Source organism: Mus pahari, chromosome 6 (genome assembly GCF_900095145.1).
Source record: "Mus pahari chromosome 6, PAHARI_EIJ_v1.1, whole genome shotgun sequence".
NCBI classification, from domain to species: Eukaryota; Metazoa; Chordata; class Mammalia; order Rodentia; family Muridae; genus Mus; species Mus pahari.
Genome location: NC_034595.1, coordinates 57,998,097 through 58,011,126, shown reverse-complemented (window position 1 = coordinate 58,011,126; position 13,030 = coordinate 57,998,097). Strand labels below are relative to the sequence as shown.

Below are 13,030 nucleotides of genomic sequence, written 5' to 3'. Positions count from 1 at the left end.
CATATGTGCTTTCCACACTTGCTGGAGGGGACCGTTGTTTACAACACTATACTAGCCTCAGGCTGGGAATTTATAGTAAAAAATAGTGATATATAGTAAAATATACTACTATATAGTAAAAAAATTTTAAACTGAAGTGAAAATACACAAAACACAGCCCTCAATCTTTTAAACTTTCTGCTTTCATTGTATTGTGTGTCGGGAATGGGCTTGGGTGTGTTTGCCACAATGTACACATGTGAGTCCTGGGACCAGACTTGGGTTGTCAGGCTTGGTGGCAAGCACCTTTACCCACTGAGCCACCTTACTATACCTCCCCCACCTTTTAGTTAGTGGAGTTGCTAGCATAAAATAACTTATTATAGAAGGTTTTAAAAGCATGTGTCCAATATCTATGCTTACCGTATAGACTACATACAGGTAACATTTGGAGTGTGCTTGATGCTGGCTGTGCAAAATGATTAAGACTTGGTTGTGACCTTGTGGGGATGAGGGCTTGGTAGAGAGGCAGTAGTGTAGATGTACAGCAGCGGTACCCCACTCTAGCTATAAATAAGCACATGTGACACTCTGTCCACTCGACCTGGAGAGTCTGCATGCAATCGGAAAGGATAGGCCAGTCACTATAATCTGGGGACTTCAGGAAGGCTGCATAGAGGAGGTGGTGATTCAGTTAAATCCTGGAAGAAACGCAGCTTAATTTGCCATCAGTGGCAATAACTGGCGAAGCCTTGTTTATAAAACAAAACGATAGCAACATTTGCCACTGTGTCATTTATTATAGCTTGGGAGAGATTTCAGAGGTGAGGGAGGGAGCGCACTGAGTTGCCGTTTTAGTACAGCACACAACTGTGGATAATATGCACGGGAAGAACAACATGTGTTCCTCAAGCTGCTCTCAGCTCCCCAGGGAGTCCAGGGCAGTCCTTCACAGCTGCTGCTCCTGCCCTCACCAGTACCGCCATCGCCTCCTCTGTCTCCCCTTGACCTCCTGTTCCTGAGATGCAGGCGAGAGCAGCATCACCCTGTCACTAACAGCTGGGAAGAGCTTTACAGAGTCCCCAGGGAGCCCCCAAGAGTCTTAGAGTTGCACCCCTGTAATATAAACCAGAATCTGAGGAAATTAGATGCTTAAAGAATATAAAACCCTATCATTATAGCCAAGGAGATGCTACCATCTGCTGCAGGATTTGCTGTCTTTATAGGTTGTGGACGCTAGAGGGCGATGTGACCATTCACATGAGCCTGTAAGGTCTTTCCACCAGTAGAGGGTACTAGTGTTTAATATTTTGTGACGTGTTTATTGATGCATATATGTATGTATGTGATCCTGTTTAGACATATACCACAGATGCCATACGTGATCAGACCTTAAATCTCAACAGAATAAGCTAGGATTGTCCTAAAAGACGCAACAGGGGAGGATTTTGCAAACCATTTGTTTGACCGCTGAGTATAGTGAGTGTTTACAAGAATGGGTGTGTCAGGTATCCAGAGATTCCAGCCAAGGGCCGGAATAGAACTACCAAGAGGTTTGACTTAGCAGGAATTGGAATCCATCCAACTTTTGAACCCTGACCTTATCGAGCCTTCCTTAAACTTGAAATTGCATGGACTGCCAAGGGTTCTTGGTTCCTTTACAGCTATATCAGATGAAAAGCTTATTTGGATCACTTCCTGAGAATGTTTATGCTTCAACTTTTAGCCTTCCTGCCTCCCTACCTTGTTGGACGTAAGCACCAAGTATCTATGGAGTGTCTTCTGTGTGCTGGGAGCCATGGGGTATAAGGGAGACAGGAATTGCTCCCTTCTTTCTGGAGCTTTAAATCTGATGGAAACGTAGGCAGTTTAATAAGACAGTGCTCTGACGATGGGGAGAAGTTAGCCAAGTGTGTGGAAGTAGGGAAGAGCGTGTTGAGGAATGTGTCAGGCAGAGGATGCATCCTGGAAGCTTCGTGGAGGGTGGAGGTGTGGGAGAGAACATGGTCATGTTCCAAAAGCTCCGAGTTGTTAGGTGTATTTAAAATGTAATATGCCAGAGAGTATGGCAAGAAATGCAGCTGAGAGACAGTCTGAACCAGATGGAGAAGGCTTTTTATAAGCAATCTGACAATATATTAGTTATCTATTACTATATAAAATTTCCCTAAAATGTAGCTGCTTAAGAAAGTATTGTTTCTCATAGTTTCTCTAGTGGTCAACAATCCAGGAGCCAGTTTATCGGAGTGGTTCTGGCTCAGAGTGGGTTTGGTTTGGTGTGAGGTGGTAGGGCTCTTACAGTCAGTCTGGCTGTGTAGTTTACAATGATCTTGAACCCCTGATTCTCTTATCTCCAACTCCTAAAAACTGATCAGAGGTGTACCCCACCCCTCCTTGTCTTTTAAAAGCTTGTTATCGGCTGTTGCTTAGAGCTTCGGTCATCCGAGGGCCTTCCTAGATGCATACTTTAGAGGCTTGCTCAGACAAGGCCTTCAGTTCCTTGTCACATGTCCTATCATTATGGCTGCCCCTCACAGCAGCTGAAGTCCCCAGAGCCAGAGATCCAAAAAGCACAAAACAACAACCCATACAGAAGCCGCAATTTGTTGTGTGTTTCTTTGGTTGGTTTTTTGAAACTGAGTTTCATTGTGTACTCCAGGTTGGCCTGAAACTCACTATGTACCCAAGCTGGCCTCAAACTTGTGATTGTCTTACCTCAGGCTCTCAAGTGCTGGGGTCACAGGCATGAGCCGCCACGCCCGGCTTATAACCATTCTCTCTTCTCGAGTCCCTCCTGAGAACGTACAGGTAGAATGGTGCTAAACCTGTTCTTCATAGTTTTATGTCATAGTCTTTATCCTGTCATCTCTCTCGGCATTCTAGGTAATTTCTTCAGATACACGTCTTCCAAACTACTAATTCTCTCTTCTGCCGATTCTAACTCATTCATGAGCTCTTTATTTCAAAGCCATTTTCATTTTTTCATATTTCCTATTTCCTCTAGAACCATAGAACATCCCAGAGGAAATGTCCAAAAAGACATCAGATGCAGCCTTTAATCCCAGCAGTCAGGAGGCAGAGGCGAGGAAATCTTTGAGTCAAGGGCAGCCAGGGCTACACAGAAAAACCCTGTTTCACAAGACAAAACAAACCCAACAGAAAAGGTATTGGATGGATAAAGCTGAAACTAAAGAAAGATTATAACCATTTCAGTGGGAATTATTTATTACTATCAACATATAGGGAGTAAGGAGACAGAAATAGATAAGCCTTTTCAGGGTGACTATAAGGAAAACAAGGAGCCAAGTTCAAAATCCTGATGCACTCAGATATATTTAAGGGATTTGTAGGACCATACTGAGAAAGTTGGCCAGAGAAGCAGAAGAGAATGTTATCATTGGAATGAAAGGAAAGAAGCAGGGTCTTGAGGGAGATACGGTCAGTCATATCTGAGCTGGTCACTGTGCCAAATAAACTTAGTCTAAAAATGGAATAGGTTATAAAAAAAAGTGATTAGTAATTTTAGTACCATCTCAGAAGCAGGGTTGGGGGCAGGAGCTTGAGGAGCAAAGGAGGGGAGCAGAAAAGAAAAATGCTTCTGAGAGGAGAAGGGGTGACAGGAAGAGGAGGAAGGAAATGGATGGGAACAGGGTTTTCAGGGAGGAGAGACTCGGGGTGTTGAACACTAATGAGAAGGAGCCAGTCAAGTGAGAGGAGTTAGCTTCGGAGGAAGCTTACAGGGCGAGGCCTCTTAAACTAATGAGCAGCGTGACAATCAGCAAGGGCCTTAACGTACCATGCCTTATGCCAGAGAGTGATGCCTGGTCTGCCTTGGTAAGATCCTCAGGTCTTGCTTAGAAAGGAAGCATGTGATTGTATACTTACAGTCGACCTTTGAAAAGACTCAAGTAAGGCTGTGCACTGGAGCCCGTGGGGGTGCAATGGCACTCTCCTCTCTCCGTGGAGTGGGAAGGGTTTTCACAGACACGTGCTTTCCGTAGGTCGGAATGAGCAGAGGCCTGAGGAGGGAAGGGAAAACCTAAAGTCCCGAAACAGCGCACTAGAGCATGGATGGCTGGGGAGGGTGGCAGCAGCAGGTCTAGGTGGGCCTGCCTGGGAAGAAACCAGACAGCTGCACAGTCAGCCACGTCTGGACTTTATAACCAGTGCCGTGTCTTCTAGTGAGTTTTCCCCAGAACTCTTGAAGGAAGGGTTCTGGGTTCCAGCAAGCTTAGACAGTGCTGAGTTCTTGTCTCCTCTGTACCAGGGGTTTTCATCCTAATTTCTTATGTAATAGGCTAAGAGAAATCCCATTAAGGAAGAAAACTGGGCTTGGAATGTAGTTCCATGGTGGAGCTCGTGTGTAGTTTGCACAAGTCCCTAGGTTCAATTCCCAGCACTGCCAAAATGAATAGACAAACAAAACTGTCCATCTTTGGTTTTGGTTTTAATTCAGAGTAATTCATGAAAATATTTCGTAGAATATCTTATTAGCAACCTATAACACTAAATACACTTGTAACACTAAACAAATACACTTGTAACCATTGATGCAGTTAGCATTGATGCATGACTGGAGCTTCCGGTGACGAAGAGAAGGTAAAGGTGAGGGATACCAGGGAAAGGGAGACCACATGGGTGGCCATCCAGGCATTTGTTCAGCGAGTAGTTATTCAGTGCCTGCTATGCTGGCTACTTTTAAACTGTCAGCTCAACCTAGAATCACGTGGGAAGAGAGCCTTGAGGAATTTTCTGAATCCACTTTCTTATAAACATTTCTTTGGGAGATTGTCCCAACTGATAGTTGGTAGAGGAAGGCCCCACCTACTGTGGGAGGCACCACTGCCTGGTCTGGGGCCCTTGACTATGTGATGGTAAAGAGAACGTGCTGAGCGCAAGCAGGTAAGACATGACTTTTACGTTCTCTCTGCCCTTGACTGTGGTCGTAGGCTTTAAGCTCCTCCCTCCCGCCCCAGCAGCAGTGGACCTGCAGCCCAGTGAGCCCTGCTTCCCTAAGTTACTTTTGCCACAGTGTTCTATTGCATCAGCCAGTGAAGCTGCAACACCTGCCGAGTGCCAGGCACTGGCATGGATGCCATGATCGACACCGATAAAGGTCTCTGCCCTAGCTGAACATAGCAAGTCACATCTATAGTCCTAGCGCTGAAGAGACTACGGCAGGAGGATTGCCCTGTGGGTTTGAGGCTATCCTGGACTCCACAGTGAGTTCTTGGGTACAGACACCTTATTTCAAAACAACACCACCACCAAAAAAAAAAAAAAAAAAAAAAAAAAAAAAAAAAAAAAGCACAGAGAAGAAACAGAAGTCATGTGTGTGGTGGTAGGTGGGGACGGTTCATGTGTGTGGTGGTAGGTGGAGACGGTTCATGTGTGTGGTGGTAGATGGGGACGGTTCATGTGTGTGTTGGTGTAGGTGGGGACGGTTCATGTGTGTGGTGGTAGATGGGGATGGTTCATGTGTGTGGTGGTAGATGGAGATGGTTCATGGAAAAGGATGGCAGTGAACAAACATGCAACAGGTGTGAGGGAGGGAGTGACCCATGGGAGCAGAGTGTGGCTCTGGTCACAGGACAAGACATGGTGCAAGCAAGAAGGACTGAGAATGGAGCAGAGAAACAGTTCCTCAGATAGCCTTAGCTGGACTTCACAAGGGGCAGCTGTGGGAGTGGGTGTGACCCAGCGACTCTCTTATCCTTACTGGTTCTCCTTACTCCTCTTCCCTGTTAGCTGTCCTTGCCCCTTTCCCAGACACGGTTTCCCTTTCTTTTTTTTTTTTTTTTTTTTTTTTTTCGTTTTTTTTTTTTTTTTTTTTTTTTTTTTTTTTTTGGTTTTTTGAGACAGGGTTTTTCTGTGTAGCCCTGGCTGTCCTGGAACTCACTTTGTAGACCAGGCTGGCCTCAAACTCAGAAATCCGCCTGTCTTTGCCTCCCAAGGTTTAAAGGCGTGTGCCACCACCGCCCAGCCCGTTTCCCTTTCTAAATGCTGGCTGCACACTGCGCCCTTCTCTGGCCTCTCTGTCTCTCCCAGCGGGCTTCTCCCACACTCGCACTTCTCTCTCAGGACACAGTGATTTTATTCTGTCCAAATCCAATGTCTTGTCTCAGTTCTCATCTTCCAGACCTGTGATTTGAAACCGTTGATTATTTTCCTTTCTCTTGGCATAAGTGACACTGAGCCGACTGCTACTTCTGTATTTTTAAGTGGTTTCTTATCTTGGTTTGTAATTACTTATTTGATTATTTGTCTCTTTATTGTCTATGTGCTGAGCAGTAACTCTGGGCCAGCAGGGCCGTGCTGTTGTATGTGCTGTCTCACGCCTCACTGTTTCAGAGCCCGAGTGCAGGGTGTGCTTGTCCGAGAGCGGAAAGGGCCAGGGTTTGGCAGGATTCTCCACGGCTCTGCTTCCCTTCCAGCTCTGCTTCTTGTTTTCCCCAGCAAGTATGCTTGTTCAGGAAGGGCAGCCCAGCCTTGCGCTGCCTACCCGAGGCCTTCATCTAGACTGCCCTGTGCGCCTCCTGTCTTCATCTGGGTAGGAATCTTACATCCTAGGGACGTCGTCTTCATTTGCATGCCTACATCTTTCTTTTTTTTCTTTTTTTTTTTTTTTTGTGGGTGCAGCAAACTTTATTGATGGTATTTAAGAGTAGGGAGGGCTCCCTAGACCCCTCCTGTTATTATGGGGATCTGGGGTGGAAATTGTGAGGCAGATGCTCAGGGTTGGGAGCCAGTTGGGATAGGGACTCTTCAGCAACCCAGGGCCTCTCTCTTGCTCTCAGTGTCCTTGCTGGGGTGGGTGGTCCAGGGTTTCTTACTCCTTGGAGGCCATGTAGGCCATGAGGTCCACCACCCTGTTGCTGTAGCCATATTCATTGTCATACCAGGAAATGAGCTTGACAAAGTTGTCATTGAGAGCAATGCCAGCCCCGGCATCAAAGGTGGAAGAGTGGGAGTTGTTTTGAAGTCACAGGAGACAACCTGGTCCTCAGTGTAGCCCAGGATGCCCTTCAGTGGGCCCTTAGATGCCTGCTTCACCACCTTCTTGATGTCGTCATACTTGGCAGGTTTCTCCAGGCGGTATGTCAGGTCCACGACGGACACATTGGGGGTAGGAACACGGAAGGCCATGCCAGTGAGCTTCCCGTTCAGCTCTGGGATGACCTTGCCCACTGCCTTGGCAGCACCAGTGGATGCAGGGATGATGTTCTGGGTAGCCCCACGGCCATCACGCCACAGCTTTCCAGAGGGGCCATCCCCAGTCTTCTGAGTGGCAGTGATGGCATGAACCGTGGTCATGAGCCCTTTCATGATGCCAAAGTTGTCATGGATGACCTTGGCCAAGGGCGCTAAGCAGTTGGTGGTGCAGGATGCATTGCTGACAATCTTGAGTGAGTTGTCATATTTCTCGTGGTTCACACCCACCACAAACATAGGGGGCATCAGCAGAAGGGGCAGAGATGATGACCCTTTTGGCTCCACCCTTCAAGTGGGCCCCAGCCTTCTCCATGGTAGTGAAGACGCCAGTAGACTCCACAACATATTCAGCACCGGCATCACCCCATTTGATGTTAGCGGGGTCTCGCTCCTGGAAGATGGTGATGGGTTTCCTGTTGATGACAAGTTTCCCATTCTTGGCCTTGACTATGCCATTGAATTTGCCATGGGTGAAGTCATACTGGAACATGTAGACCATGTAGTTGAGGTCAATGAAGGGGTCATTGATGGCAACAATCTCCACTTTGCCAGAGCAGACGGCAGCCCTGGTGACCAGGTGCCCAATACGGCCAAATCCGTTCACACCGACCTTCACCATTTTGTCTACGGGACAAGGCTGACACTGCACAAGAAGATGTGGCTGTCTCTGGAACAGGGCGGAGCAGAGAGCCGCCTACATCTTTCTTAAACTCTCAGTAATCCAACAGGCCAAAAATAGATAGGTCAGAGGAATAGATTCTTATTTTCATTTACTAAGTAGACTTAAGTGTAATAGGCTTGTCAGCCTTTTGTCCTTTTGCCTTTCTCTCTGTCTCTCTGTCTCTCTGTCTCTCTGTCTCTCTCTCTGTCTCTCTCTCTCTCTCTCTCTCTCTCTCTTTATTTGTGTCCTTTGTTCATTTACTGGTAAGAGTTTATCATTTTGGTTTTTTGAGACAGGGTTTCTCTGAATAACAGCACTGGCGTCCTGCAACTCACTTTGTAGACAAAGGCTGGCCTCAAATTCACAGAGAGTCTCCTGCCTCTGCCTCCCAAATGCTGATATTAAAGGTGTATGCCACCACACCCAGCCTTTAAACTCTTTTAATGGAAATGTCCAGCTCAAATGAGACTGTTAGACTAGAAATACATATTTGGGAGTAAGTTTCTGGGAATCATCTGTTTAGAATCACAAAAGTGAGTGAATTCTCTGAGTTCAAGGAAGGAGGAAAAGGCCAAAGGCTTGAAGCTGGAAGGAAATTCATGGTAAGGAAGTGGGAAGAAGAGCAGCTGCAGAGAGGCTAAGAGACTGTGGGAGCAGGAGAAAAGCAGGCCAGGAAGTGCCACGTGGACCAGGGACAAGTGTCTTCAGAGACACTGGAAATGAGTGACCCCAAGACTCTGACATAGTCAAGGAAGCTGAGGGCCAGCTATGAAAAGACGTTTGAGCCTTGCAGTTATTGGGCCTCTGTGAGTAGATTCTTCATAAAACCAGGGGGCAAGGGGCATCGAGCAAACCAAAGCTGAGGGAATCGAGGAGAGAGGCTGGCAGGCAAGCAGGCGGGCCACCTACAGGTCTGCCTGTGAGAGTCCAGGGAAATGGGTCTGTCTGTTCTAGTGACCTGATTTCAGAGATGCCTCCTCGCTACTTTAACTCATGCTTGGCTAACTGCAGTAAATAGCTACACATATTTATAAAGTGCTGTCACATCCATGACACTTTGACCCATGTAACAGTCCTGTAAAGTCATTATAATTATTTTCTCCATTTTGAAAATTGGAAAATTGAAGCTTCGGGAGTTTAAAGTAACTTGCTCCGAGTCAGACAGCCAAATGATGAGCAACAGTACTAAGACATTCCTTACTGTGTTCTCCACTTCCGACACCTGCAAAGCTGAAGGGAAGGTGTTGGCGGGTCACACGCCTTCCACAGGCTCCTTCTTAAAAGCTACCTGTGTTCCTTAGCTTGCAGTCCCCTTTCTCCTTCTTCAAATGAGTGAATTAGAACTCTCCTCACACCCAGAGTCTCCTGACCCACCCTTCTGCTTCTTCCACATAGACACCATGTCCTAATTTAAGGGGCTCATGGGAAATCAAAGCTTATCTAATCTCAGGACCCTTAACCTGAATCACACCTGTAGGCCCCTGTGCCGTTTAAAGTAATGCAGTCACAGAGGTGATGCTGTAGTCACAGAGGTGATGCGGGCGTCTCTTGGGCACCGTTTTGTCTCCCACATCCTCACTTGTGCTCACTGTTTCAGGCTTCCATGTTCTTGCTCCCTTATGCTAGTCTTCTCTCTTTGAATAGTTATGAAGACTCAGGGGCAGCCCTGCCTCTTTTGTGGTATTCCCTGGATAGTTGAGTTGACTCATTTGTTCTTTAGGGCCTGTAAATAGCATCCTGAGTCAGCGTTAGTCCCATCCGCCGCAGATCCTTACTGCAGGGCCCTGGTTTGCTCAGCATTTGACCAGTGCCCAGCCCGGGCCTGGGATATACTTGGTATTTAGTAGTGTTTGTTAAATCAGCAAAGGGCTGCTTCCTGTGGGGAATTTGTCTTAACAATGTGTTAGGATGCAGAAACCCTTAACCTTAAACCCAGGGGACCTGACCCAGGTTATAAGACCAGCAGTGACACTGTTTACTTTAAAATATAAACTTCATGGAGCAAATAATGACTTTTTGCAGATCATTAACTTCCTTGATGTAGCTACTGACCAACTGGTAACCTTGGGGAAAGGTCATGCAACCTCATTCTTTTTTTCATTGAAATCAGAGAAGGTAGGGCTGTTTGATCACCACAGGTGATAGAGTGGGGCGAACACTGGGCGAATGCTGGGCTGCTTCTCTATGCCCTTCACACTAGCCCTGGTTTCTACCATACTTCCCAAATTACTAGCCCTCAGGACCTCAGGCTCTTTACTTGCAAGACAGGGAATTGTTGCATCTTCTCAAGGTTGTTCTGGGCTTGTGGGAGTTAAGTTAGAGTCTCTGCTGGTCAGCCCTCCATCGCCAGGACGATACCTAAGAACACCAGTTCAAAGGAGAGGAGCTCCATGCTGACCAGGGTCAGGTCTCAGCCATGCTCACTTGGCTCCACTGCTCCCAAGCCCTGGGGAAGCAGAGATCGTGGTGGAGACTGTGTGACTCCACCTCATGCTGTGAGAAAGCAGAGAGACGGAGGAGCAACCTCCCTTCAAAGGTTCATCACCATGATCTTCCACTTAGTCCCTCCTTCTAAAGCATCCACCAGTCCCCGGATGCGTGAACAGTGGGAAACACTTGGCCGCACCACAGACTTGTGCAGTACTAAGAAGCTCCCTACAATAGTTTCTTACTACCTTAACACTCCCTCTGGGTTCTAAATGTGTCCAGCTCACGTTTGTCTACAAACTAGGCACTCAAGCTCACTCTACTGCTGCCTCAGACCAACCAGATTGCCCTTCTCCATCTCACTCTTCTGATGAGATTCTCGCCTCTTGTCAGCAATGTTGCACCCCTCCCCCCAACCTGACTTTTAGCCTTGCTTTTCCTCGTTGATACCTGCAGATCCTCTACACCTGGCTTTTAGCCCTGCTTTTCCTCGGTTGTCTTCCTAGACTGACACCTGCGATCCTCCGTACTGCTCTGAGCATCACCTTTGTGGGAGCTCTGTGGGATATGCTGGCCCCTGCAGGCTAAAAGCAGGGACTCCATTGCCCTGGCATGGTTGTCAAGCCCTCTGGCCTCCAGCTGTTTCTTAGGGCCTGTCCTTTTCTAGTTGGAGATTTCTAAGAGGGGGCATCACATCATCTCAGTAGGGCCTCAGTGGCCGCCATGCCAGGCCCTCATGCAGGCTATGAGAGTCACAGTGCTATGTTCGGATCCTGCTCTCAGGACTCCCTAGCTGGGAGACCTGGGCAAATGACTCTACTGAGCTCCAGCTTACCATCCTGAAAGGGTACATTAGAACTGTCTAATTATTGTTAAGTCAGAGTAGAGCCTGGTGAGGTGGGCAGGAGCTGGGGGGCAGAGCCCACAGCGTTACCGCCTCAGTGCCTTTGAATTCCCCTTGTTACTGCAGGGCTCCTGCAGCCGCGTCTGGATCTAAGCATTAGCCCCAAACTCACTGGGAAGCCAAGTGTGTTTTAAATCTGACGGTTTGAGCCAGCTATGGTGGCACACACCTTCAAACCAAGCACTCAGGAGACAGAGGCAGGGTGGAGGGTGAGTTCGAGGGCAGCCTGGTCTACGTAGTGAGTTCCAGGATAGCCAGGGCTACACAAAGAAATTCTGTCTCGAACAACAACAAATGCACAAAAACCAAAAATGGTTTGACTCAATTCAGCAAACACTACTTCTTTTGTGATAACCTTGTGCTGAGGACTGGGAATAATACCACTTAGAGTAAGCTTTTGCCCTCAGGATGTTGGCAACTTAGAGCAGAGAGTTAGTGTTTAGCTGTTCTAGGTAGGTCTGTGGTAGAACGTTTGCCCAGAAAGTATAAGGACCCTTGTTTGATCTCTAGCACAACAACAACAACAAATATTCCAGGCAGAAGGAGCCGTGTGCACTAAGACTCAGAAATGTGACAAGGCCAGACAGCATGACCCAAAGCAGGCATGCAATTTTAATTTCTGTGGAAGAGCTGGGATGGCAGAAGGTGTCACAGGGGAGGGGCTAGGCCCCAGTGGCCCCAGACATCCAGAACTTTCATGCTATACTTAGATGTTAACTTGAGGGCACTTTGCGATTCATACTCTCTCTCACTGTTTTATTCCCCTTCCCCTTTTCCTCAGTGTCTTTCTCTTCCTCTTACGAGGCAAATATTTACCACTGAGTGATACCCGTGTCCTCATCAGATCCCCTTACAACAGGGTTACAGCTTCAGCTAGAAGATGAATTGGAAAGGACCAGGTCAGGGACAGAGATTGAGCATGGCATGCTGAGCAAATGCTCTCCGCCTTGCCAGCCCTGCCTAGAGTATCTAAATACTTGTTTTCACCTCCTAATGGAAGCATGTGACTGTTTGAGTAGACCCAGGCAGAGGCGATTAGAACGTGAGTCGGGCGGTAGGCTCAGAGAGAGGTGGAGGAAGAGGAAGGACGGTAGGAAGTGTTAAAGTGTGGACCTGTGTCTTCGAGTGAGCAGACAGGAGAACATGAACATGTGTGGCAAAAATGTTGAGTTAGATGTCCGGGAAGATGCTGGAGATGTGGTCCCATGCCCAGGAGAACCCTTGGCTAGAGATACACATATTTGGAAGATGCCTGCTTTCAGGCAGAGGTTGGACCACAGGAGTAGGTAAGGTTACTTGGGAAAGAAGCCAGGGAAAGTGTCCAGGCTGGGATCCTCAAGTAATTAAGGGTAAGTCACAGAATGTGCAGGCAGCAGATCCGGATGTGACAGATAGTATCCAAGAAGGACTGGAAGAAAAAAGTTCAGAAGGAAGAAGGCCACAGTCTCTGGTGCCACAGAGGCTAAGTCGTGCTGGGACAGAGAAGGCCCCTGGATTTGACACAAGAGAGTGCATCTTTTGTTTTTTCCCTCAAACCTGGAGACCAGTGTGCCTTTTCTAGAGAGCAGAAGATGCAGTGAGGACCAGGTGGTGGGCAGGCCCTGGCTCTGCACATTGCTGCTGTTAAGGGCGCGTGTGCAGCCTCTTGGTGTGTAAGCTGATGTGCCAACACAGAGGCCTACCACTCAGAAGACACCTCTGGTAATAATTTTGTCATAAATCCTTTAAGACTTTTTTCTCTGTATGTAAACAAATATGGTGTTTACATGTATCTACATATGTAATTTTTAAAATAAATATTGGCTCACGCTAAATGTACTCTTCTGTTTTAACTTTACTTGAGAAAT

The 13,030-nt window shown here is 47.3% G+C and overlaps 1 protein-coding gene and 1 pseudogene across 2 annotated transcripts in view; one reads left to right on the top strand and one right to left on the bottom strand.

Annotated features, from left to right (window-relative positions):
* Tceanc2 (transcription elongation factor A N-terminal and central domain containing 2) overlaps positions 1–13,030 on the top strand; it is a 37,743-nt gene that overhangs the window by 12,164 nt on the left and 12,549 nt on the right. The window lies entirely within an intron of this gene.
* Positions 6,691–7,839, bottom strand: LOC110322898 (annotated as a pseudogene). Its single transcript, XR_002380610.2, has one exon. The product of XR_002380610.2 is annotated as a glyceraldehyde-3-phosphate dehydrogenase pseudogene (transcript).